Below are 10994 nucleotides of genomic sequence, written 5' to 3'. Positions count from 1 at the left end.
GCAGGCTACCCTGCTATGTATTTTTTGTATTCCCCTCCCCCTTATAAACGTGATCCACGATCACTTCCGTAGACTACATTATTAAATGCGTTTATTGCGTTATGCCTAACAGGGAAGTCCTCTCCTCCTCGTTCTTTCGTTCACCCCATTGCCCCAAAACATTATTCGGCCGCGACATTTTTATTTTGCTTTGCTAAACTTTTAAGAAATAGCCTAATAGTCAACAAGCTATGCTGTTGTAGATGGATTGACGTTACAACTGTACGATATACATATTCAGCTGTCTCCACGTGAGTGAGGGAAGACGGAGAGAAGAAACGGAACGGAATTCTATCTAAACTCTTTTGAAATGTTTATAGCTGACTTTTATTGAGTTTGTGAACGGTAAGTTATTGATATCCTAAATATGTCTCATATTGGTGTTAAATTATGCATTAACTACACAGAAGATCGATTTTTATCAAACATTCAAGTTTTAATCGTTTTGGCAGCCTGTTGTTGATGCGTTCACTGCGCAATCGAAAGTGCTTCCTTCAGTTGAAGTTCGTCAACAATGTATAAGATAAAATATTTTTAGAATACAACAACTACTAACCCTGTCATATAATTATAATTTATATCAACATGCATAAGCAGACCCATGATTATTCAGGCAACCATAATAAACTCAGAGATGCGTAAAGGTTAGTTGTCAAGGTCGGCCTTCCTCACTCTGTTTATGTCTTGAGTTGTCTCTATGTTCTGCTATTCTAGGCCGAAATGAAGTTCTCAAACTAGTGATTTTCAGTAGTCTAACTTATTTAAAATCATCATGGTTATGATCACTGTGGCTTATTAACCCATTATGATATGGTTGTTAACCCTAAGTAGTTTAACTGTAAGAAGTACAGCATAAGAATAAGTAAGTACCAAAGGCTAGCTACACTGTACTTACTGGAATAATTCAACATTAGCCTAGGCCACTGTAATGTAAAGTGTCACCAGTGGTTGCTGTTGTTGTTGTCTGAGTTGCATGTGTATCAGGCCTACAATCATTATTGATTGTGTGGTTTTCGAAACCCCCCATTTTATTGAATGAACATAGGCATGTAAAAATAATTTCTCTTACCATCCAGTGTTGTTTGGTCTCGAGACCATACGTTGAAAGTCTCTGTCTTGTATCAGTGTCGGATACATTTTTACTTGGTCTTGACTCAGTCTTGGACAGTGAGGATTCGTAATTTCTTCCACTGTATATACAAAAGTACAGTTGAAATCGGAAGTTTAGAGTTGGAGTCATTAAAACTTGTTATTCACCCACAAATTTCTTGTTAACAAACTATAGTTTTGGCAAGTCGGTTAGGACATCGACTTTGTGCATGACACAAGTCATTTTTCGAACAATTGTTTACAGACAGATTATTTAACTTATAATTCATCGTATCACAATTCCAGTTGGTCAGAAGTTTACATATACTAAGTTGACTGCCTTGAAACAACTTGGAAAATCCCAGAAAATGAAGTCATGGCTTTAGAAGTTTCTGATAGGCTGCAAGACATCATTTTAGTCAATTGGAGGTGTATCTGTGGATGTATTTCAAGGCCTACCTTCAATCTCAGTGTCTCTTTGCTTGACATCATGAGAAATCAAAAGATATCATCAAGACCTCAGAAGAAAATGGTAGACCTCCACAAGTTTGGTTCATCCTTGGGAGCAATTTCCAAACGCCTGAAAGCTCCACGTTCATCTGTACAAACAATAGTATGCATGTATACACCATGGGACCATGCAGCCTTCATACCGCTCAGGAAGGAGACGCATTCTGTCTCCTAGAGATGAACGTACTTTGGTGTGAAAAGTGCAAATCAATCCCAGAACAACAGCAAAGGACCTTGTGAAGATACTGGAGGAAACAGGTACAAAAGTATCTATATCCACAGTAAAACGAGTCCTATATCGACATAACTTGAAAGGTTGCTCAGCAAGTAAGAAGCCCTTGCTCGAGAACTGCCCCCAAAAAGTCAGACTTTTTGAAGAAATGTCCTCTGGTCTGATGAAACGAAAATTGAACTGTTTGGCCATAATGACCATCGTTATGTTTGGAGGAAAAAGGGGGAGGCTTGCAAACCGAAGAACACCATCCCAACCGTGAAGCACGGGGGTGGCAGCATCATGTTGTGGAGGTGCTTTGCTGCAGGAGGGGCTGGTGCACTTCACAAAATGGATGGCATCATGAGGAAATACAGTTAAGTGGATATATTGAAGCAACATCTCAAGACATCAGTCAGGAAGTTAAAGCTTGGTCGCAAATGGGTCTTCCAAATGGACAGTGACCCCAGGCATATTTCCAAAGTTGTGGCAAAATGGCTTAAGGACAAGAAAGTCACGGTATTGGAATGGCCATCACAAAACCATGACCTCAATCCTATAAAAGATTTGTGGGCAAAACTGAAAAAGTGTGTGTGAGCAAGGAGGCCTACAAACCTGACTCAGTTACACCAGCTCTGTCAGGAGGAATGGGCCAAAATTCACCCAAATTACTGTGGGAAGCTTGTGGCAGGCTACCCGAAACGTTTGACCCAAGTTAAACACTGTAAAGGCAATGCTACCAAATACTAATTGAGCGTATGTAAACTTCTGACCCACTGGGAATGTGATGAAATAAATAAAAGCTCAAATAAATCATTCTCTCTACTATTATTCTGACATTTCACAGTTTTTAAATAAAGTGGTGATCCTAACTGACCTAAGACAGATGAAATGTCAGGAATTGTGAAAAACTGAGTTTAAATGTATTTGGCTAAGGTGTATGTAAACCTCCGACTTCAACTGTATGTGGACATCCCTTCAAAATTGTGGATTTGGCTATTTCAGCCACACCCACTGCTGACATGCGTCTAAAATCGAGCAGACAGCCATGCAGTCTCCATGAAAAAACATTGGCAGTAGAATGTTCTTACTGAAGAGCTCAGTGACTTTCAACGTGGCGCCGTCATAGGATGCTACCTTGACAGCAAGTCAGTTCATCAAATATCTGCGCTGCTAGTGTGAAGCGGAAACGTCTAGGAGAAACAACGGCTCAGCCGCGAAATGGTAGGCCACACAAGCTCACAGAACGGGACCGCCAAATGCTGAAGCACGTAGCGCGTAAAAATAATCTGTTCTCAGTTGCAACACTCACTACCGGGTTCCAAACTGCCTCTGGTAGCAACGTCAGCACAAGAACTGTTCGTTGGGAGCTTCATGAAGTGGTTTTCCATGGCCGAGCAGCCGCACTCAAGTCTAAGATCCCCATGCGCAATGCCAAGCGTCGACTAAAGGGGTGTAAAGCTCGCCGCCATTGGACACTGGAGCAGTGGAAACGTGTTCTCTGGAGTGATGAATCCCGCTTCACCATCTGGCAGTTGGATGGACGAATCTCGCTTCACCATCTGGCAGTTGGATGGACGAATCTGAGTTTGACGGATGCCAGGAGAACGCTACCTGCCCCAATGCATAGTGCCAACTGTAAAGTTTGGTGAAGGAGGAATAATGGTCTGGCACGGTTTTTCATGGTTCAGGTAGGGCCCTTAGTTTCAGTGAAGAGAAATCTTAACACTAAAGCATACAATGACATTCTAGATGATTCTGTGTGTCCAACTTTGTGGCAACAGTTTGGGGAATGCCCTTTCCTGTTTCAGCATGACAATGCCCCCATGCACAAAGCGAGGTCCACACAGTAGGGTTTGTCGAGATCGGCTTGGAAGAACATGACTTGCCTGCACAGAGCCCTGTCCTCAACCCCAATGAACATGTTTGGGATGAATTGGAACGCCAACCTTGAGCCAGGCCTAATCGCCCAACATCAATGCCCAACCTCACTAATGCTTTTGTGGCTGAATGGAAGTCCCCGTAGCAATGCTCCAACATCTAGTGGATAGCCTTCCCAGAAGCGTGAAGGCTGCTATAGCGGCAAAGAGTGTACCAACTCCATATTAATGCCCATGATTTGGAATGAGATGTTCGATGAGCAGGTGTCCACATAGTTTTGGTGATGTAGTGTATCGGCTTCATTCATTCATTCATTCATTCATTCATTCATTCATTCGCCAGGCAAAATATGTACACCCTTTTCTTGAAGCAATATTATCTTATTGCCTATTGAAACCTTGGATTCCTACTTTAATAGTAACATTACTGTCCTTTAATTTTTTTTTAAATCCTCAAACTTTGTCAGAATTTCTTTGACTCGCTGGTAGGGAAGAGTGGAGGAAATTGTTTGACATTTGCAATCTCACTATTAGTAAGGGTTGACAGAAGGTAATATTAACAGGCTTTATTTTATTCCCTATTATAGACATGTTTGCACAGTAGCAAACCTATAGGACATAGGCCTTCAGTGTCTGACAGGCTCTTGATGCTGAAAGGACAGCAACCGTAATACCAGCGCACTCATGTAGGAGAGGGCACTTTTTGTAAATCACAAAAGGCCAGTGGTGTAGTAGAGGCTATACGCAGGTATAAGCCGTATACCTACTTTGTTTTTCAGTGGGCATTGCCTATATACTCACTTCTTAATCCCTTCTGTTACATATCAAAGTAGTTTAGTGGAGGTATACGACTTATTCATTATGTAGTACAATAGAGAAATTATGCACGAAGTAACCTACCCAATTGCAAAGCATGTGAAATATATTCACATCCGTGCAGCACACATAGCCTAGTTTCAGCAGAATATAATCTGCAGGCAGCAAGAGCATTCAGCTGGTTGTCACATGGAGCAGCTCACAGAATAATGACATCAGTAGCTGGTAGGTAGGAAAGAATTAAAGGGCAACTACACACTCCAAAAATATATTTTTCAATTTTTCCAAGACCTCAAAAATGGTCTCATGATGTGGTTTAAGCGTTGTTGTGGACTTAGAACATCACATTTCTGTCATTCTTTGTATTTTATTTTAAAAAGTGTGATTTCGACAGTGAAAATCTGAAACATCTAGAGGAAAATCTAGGATTTTTCACACTCCAGGCACCACTACACTACTGCATAGGGCCAATGGAAAGACAGCAGTCCTATCAGTCTGAGATAATAAGCCAGTAGGTCCCAATCATAAGAATACAAAAACACAACCATTTGGGAAATTCTTAGCCTATCTAAATTTACAACTATTACTTCCCATTGCAAAAAACATTTCACGTTGTGCACCAAAGGTGATGTAAAGTTTAAATGCAACAATGTTTCACACACAAGTTATTTTCAAAGTGATGGCTAACAACAGCATTGTTGCAATAATTAACACAGTTCCACTCACCACATGATGATAATTTGAAACTTCTTGTTGAAAGTTATTTTTGAAAAGGGAGAAGCTCACAAATTAGCAACAACGTCCTCTTCCATAACACCTGGTGCAGCTGCTGCAAACTAGCTTACAACAAAAGCTAGCTAGCTAGACCGTGGGAAAACTACTGCTAGCTATTGCACAGTGACCCTTTGGCCTTCGAAAAGGCAGAAGTTTCCATGTTTTCGTAAAAACGGTCCCACCCATTACAAGTCAATGTAATTGGTTGATTCCACTGTCACTCCAAAATGTGGGACTAATACAGTTGAATGGCAGATGCCTTCAATCAAGCTTCTGATGGCCTAGCCAATGACAGACTTAGCTAGCTGAGACCACCAAAGAAAAATCCTGATTGGATCTTTTTGCTAACCATTTCTTTTCTAACAAAAACTGAAAAGATTGAATCAGAACATAATTGAAAAGAATAATATAATAATAATTATTTTATAAATCCTTAGCCTTTCTCTGAAAGCATAGATGGCCCTCATTGTTCCCCACTGTCTTTGGGTTAGTACAAATGTGTAGAGTGGCTCTATTTGCACTCGGCATGCATTTTCTTCGCCATTCTGAATGTGTAAAGAATAAATGTCCATACAGTCTGTTCTTCTGAAATATGAATACAGAAATATTGGACATTTTGAACTTTTATTATGTTGATGATTTGACAAAATTACAGTCATGGTCTTGCATTGGATTCACATTTTTCTGGTCTCTGTCTTGACTCTGTCTCGAACCTCTCGCCCCCCTCCCGGTATTGGTCTTGAGTCGGTCTCACCCCCTCCGGTCTTGGTCTTGACTCATTCTCGATTCGCCCCGGTCTTGATCTTGAATCATTCTCGCTTTAAGTGGTCTCAAACACAACCCTGCTATCCTAATTGAAGTCAACTTAACAGACAAATAATACTTCCACTGCTACTTACAGCTATTTCACTTCACATCTACTTGTAGTTAAATAATTATACATTTATTCCTAATTTCCTCTTTCCACAAGTGCTGGATTGTCACCCACAGTGACCAATCCACCATTCATTCTGGGTTTGATACCATTCTGATATGAACGCATGACTGTAAATTGCTTTGGAGAAAAGCATCTGCTGAATGGCTTATATTAATACATTAATAAGAACCTATGCATATCCCAATGTTGGGATAGTTACCACTCGGATACAGTACATAAATAACAATGTCAATAATTTTATAATAAAATATTAAAAGTGCAAGCTTAACATTTGCGGTAGACAAACTTAACATGATGAACAGGAAGGACATGTTTAGACTGAAGGAACCATTTGTTAGAATGTAGGTTTACACGTACTACTCTTTGGGTTGCTGTCTGGAATGAAGGGGGATGTCACATATTAGCCATTTTCAGTTTGACAAAGTGATATGTTTTGGACCAAAGTTTCCAATATGAGACCAATTTGAGTGATAGTACCCCAACTGGTATGTACAGTATCTTTGTAAACCTTGTGTGTTGCATGCATACTTCAATGCCATACCTGACTTATACACCATTGACAGTTGGGCTACCTCAGGGATACACCAAAAATGGTTGATAAGGAGAAACAACCTTGTTGTATCATTGTTAGGCCTAGGTCCAGATTTAGAAGTTTCTGGGAACTTAAATTTGCCTTTCAGTCATCGTCCTATCACAGATCCTTTGCTTAGAAATCCAAGAACTCGAGGACATTGCACACATACTCATTGAGCAATAATGCTTGGTGCAGGTTCAGACATAGCTAACTATGTTTTATCCAGCAGTGGGAGGTCACATGACAGTGTTCTAAAATCACTTTGGCACATTTATCAGGTTCTGGATTTGCCGTTGGTAAAAACACAGAGATTTCTGCACATGCATGATTCACTAGCCTAATTCCAGTGTTGGGGATTGGGGAGTAGTGAACTACATGCAGTTCAACTAGTAATTTATATAACTTTTAATTTTGCAGTAGCTTGGTGGTAGTTCCAACTATAAACACAAATACTGTTTAAAAGTTTGGGGTCACTTAGAAATGTCCTTGTTTTTGAAAGACAAGCACATTTATTGTCCATTAAAATAACATCAAATTGATCAGAAATACAGTGTAGACATTGTTAATGTTGTAAATTACTATTGTAGCTGGAAACGGCAGATTATTTATGGAACATCTACATAGGCGTACAGAGGCCCATTATCAGCAACCATCACTCCAGTGTTCCAATTGCACTTTGCGTTAGCTAATCTTATTTTAAAAAGGCTAATTGATCATTAGAAAATCATTTTGCAATTATGTTAGCACAACTGAAAACTGTTGAGCTGATTAAAGAAGCAATAAAACTGTCCTTCTTTAGAATAGTTGAGTATCTGGAGCATCAGCATTTCTAGGTTCGATTACAGGCTCAAAATGGCCAGAAACAAGTAATTTCTTTTGAAACTCGTCAGTCTATTTTTGTTCTGAGAAATGTAGGCTATTCCATGTGAGAATTTAAAAAAAAAATCGTTTTAATTTTACCTTTATTTAACCAGGCAAGTCAGTTAAGAACACATTCTTAAATTGCCAAGAAGCTGAAGATTTCATACAACGCTGTGTACTACTCCCTTCACAGAACAGAGCAAACTGTCTCTAACCAGAATAGAAAGAGGATTGGGAGGCCCTGATGCACAACTGAGCAAGTGGACAAGTACATTAGAGTGACTAGTTTGAGAAACAGCAAGTCCTCAACTGGCAGCTTCATTAAATAGAACCCGCAAACACCAGTCTCAACGTCATCAGTGAAGAGGCGCCTCCAGGATGCTGGCCTTCTTTTGCCCATCTTAATCTTTTTATTGGCCAGTCTGAGATATGGCTTTTTCTTTGCAACTATGCCTAAGTGACCCCAAACTTTTGAACGGTAGTGTACATTCAAATCTTGGTAGTGTTTTATGTAGTTGATTACTTTTTTTTGCCATGTAGTGGTGAGGCTAACTAGTGGACTTACACACAACTTTTCTTTCAAAAATAAAATGACATATGGGTAAAGTAGGCAAGAATGTCCTTCTTTTATGGCATCAGACCAGCCTAATTCTGACAAGAAACACTTTTTGTGTGCCGAATCTCACTTTTTTTTCTTTAATAGGCTAAATCACACATTCTGTTACCATTTGACTACAGAGTGATCTGTTCTTGCCATTTGTAGCCTATGACATTTCAGATTTAGATATTATATTTTTTCACGAGGTTGTTTGGAAGTATCGAACTGTAACTTTAGTTAAGTAAACTATATTTTTCTTAAAGGTTGAAAAGTAATTTAATGTTATTTTTCTGGAGGGGAGTGACATGCAGCTATTTAGGCAAGCTATATGTAGCCTACACAGCATATCAAACAAGCAAGACACAGACAGTCAGTCAATAGCGATTTACTGTTATTTTTTCATCAACATTGCGAACATTGGCTAAACAGGAGGCAAACTGCTGGCTACACAGTGCATTCAGAAAGCATTCAGACCCATTGACATTTACATAAGTATTCAGATTTAGGTATAGGTGACATGGGGGGGATGCCCAGGGAGCCATACAAGCTAGAACCGCCACTGATTACAGCCTTGAGTTTTTGGGGGGTATAACGCTACAAGTTTAGCACTGCTGTATTTGGGGAGTCTCTCCCAGTCTTCGCTGCATATCCTCTAAAGCTCTGTCAGGTTGGATGGGGACCGTTGCTGCACAGGTCTCACCAGAGATGTTTGATCGAGTTCAAGTCTGAGCTCTGGCTGGGCCACTCAAGGACATTCAGAGACTTGTCCCGAAGCCACTCCTGTGTTGTCTTGGCTTTGTGCTTAAGATCAATGTCCTGTTGGAAGGTGAACCTTTGCCCCAGTCTAAAGTCCTGAGAGCTCTGTAGCAGGTTTTCATCAAGGATCTCTTTGTACTTTGCTCCGTTCGTCTTTCCCTCGATCCTGACTAGTCTCCCAGTCTCCCTGCCACTGAAAAACATCCCCACAGCATGATGCTGCCACCACCATGCTTCACCGTAGGGATGGTGCCAGGTTTCCGCCAGACATGACTGTCATGGTTCCACCTGTCACCAGTGGGCGGAGACCGTCCTAGAGACATTACACACTCAGGTGTGTCCAATTTACTCATTATGGTTTCTCTGTTAAAAGAGGTATGTTTTCTGTTGTCCTTTGCAGAAGCTTGAAATGTTTACCGTGTGTGTTTGTTTCCTGAGTGAGGTTTTGAAGACTTAGTGGGGTTTTTTCTCAAGTGTACTGTGATCCTGTGGCTACTTTTTCTCAGTAAAGTAACATGTTTATCCTTAACCACTGATTCCTCGTCTGGTCTCTTCTCTGCACCTGGGTCCGACCTTACCACGTCACTGTGACGCTTGGCATTCAGGCCAAAGAGTTCAATCTTGGTTTCATCAGACCAGAGAAGCTTGAGTCCTGTAGGTGCCTTTTGGCAAACTCCAAGCGGGCTGTCGTGCCTTTTATTGAGGAGTGGCTTCTGTCTGGCCACTCTACCATAAATGCCTGATTGCTCAGTTTGACCGGGCGATTGCTCAGTTTAGCCGGGCGGCCAGCTCTAGGAAGAGTCTTGGTGGTTCCAAACTTCATCCATTTTAGAATGATGGAGGCTGCTGTGTTCTTGGGGACTTTCAATGCTGAAAAAATGTTTTGGTACCCTTTCCCAGATCTGTTCATCGACACAATCGTGTCTCGGAGCTCTACGGACAATTCCTTTGACTTCATGGCTTGGTTTTTGCTCTGACCTGCACTGTCAACTGTGGGACCTTATATAGACAGGTGTGAGCCTTTCCAAATCATGTCCAATCAATTGAATTTATCACAGGTGTACCGCAATCAAGTTGTGAAACATCTCAAGGATGATCAATGGAAACAGGATGCACCTGAGCTCAATTTCGATTCTAATAGTAACAGGTCTGAATACTTATGTAAATAGGGTATTTCTGTTTTTTATTTTTAATACATTTCTAAAAAACTGTTTTTGCTTTCTCATTATGGGTTATTGTGTGTAGATTGATAAAATAATTGAATCCGTTTCAGAACAAGGCTGTAATGTAGAAATGTTTTGAAAAAGTCAAGTGGTCTGAATACTTTACATTTGCACTTTTTGGAACCTTCGTTCAAATCGCAGCTGTTCTGAAATTTGAGGCAGAGAGATAGGCTACATCATCCTATCGACCAAATTGGTTGAGGGTTCAGAAGAGGGTGAGTAAAGAGAGAAACGTGAGAAACGTGTGTGTTTATAACACATGCACAGAATGTGATTTGGATCCTTAGATTTGAGAAAGACATTTCCAGAGGGGTGGGATAGGGGCCTGCATTTTAAACGGTTTCAACTCTAAACTGATAACACTTATGTACACTACAGTTCAAAAGTTTGGGGTCACTTAGAAATGTCCTTGTTTTTGAAAGAGAACATACATTTTTGGTCTTTTAAAATAACATCAAATTGATCAGAAATACAGTGTAGACATTGTTCATGTTGTAAATGACTATTGTAGCTGGAAACAGCAGATTTTTTTATGGAATATCTACATAGGCTTACGGAGGCCCATTAACAGCAACCATCACTCCTGTGTTCCAATGGCATGTTGTGTTAGCTAATCCAAGTTTATCATTTTAAAAGGCTAATTGATAATTAGAAAGCACTTTTTTAATTATGATAGCACAGCTGAAAACTGTTGTGCTGATTAAAGGGCAATAAAACGGGCCTTAT

At 40.3% G+C, this 10994-nt stretch overlaps 1 protein-coding gene across 2 annotated transcripts in view; it reads left to right on the top strand.

The window, feature by feature from the left end:
• The first annotated feature begins 63 nt into the window (after window positions 1-63).
• Window positions 64-10994, top strand: part of stat6 (signal transducer and activator of transcription 6, interleukin-4 induced) — a 50453-nt gene continuing 39522 nt past the window's right edge. The window contains exon 1 of one of the 2 annotated variants that reach the window (XM_035739339.2): window positions 64-384. The gene's annotated coding sequence lies outside the window, so the exon portion shown is untranslated. The remainder of the gene's footprint in view (window positions 385-10994) is intronic. The other variant, XM_035739338.2, reaches the window with a different exon arrangement.

Source organism: Oncorhynchus keta, chromosome 27 (assembly GCF_023373465.1).
Source record: "Oncorhynchus keta strain PuntledgeMale-10-30-2019 chromosome 27, Oket_V2, whole genome shotgun sequence".
Taxonomy (NCBI): Eukaryota; Metazoa; Chordata; class Actinopteri; order Salmoniformes; family Salmonidae; genus Oncorhynchus; species Oncorhynchus keta.
Note: the sequence above shows the minus strand (reverse complement) of the source record. Positions and strands in the feature narration are given on the sequence as shown.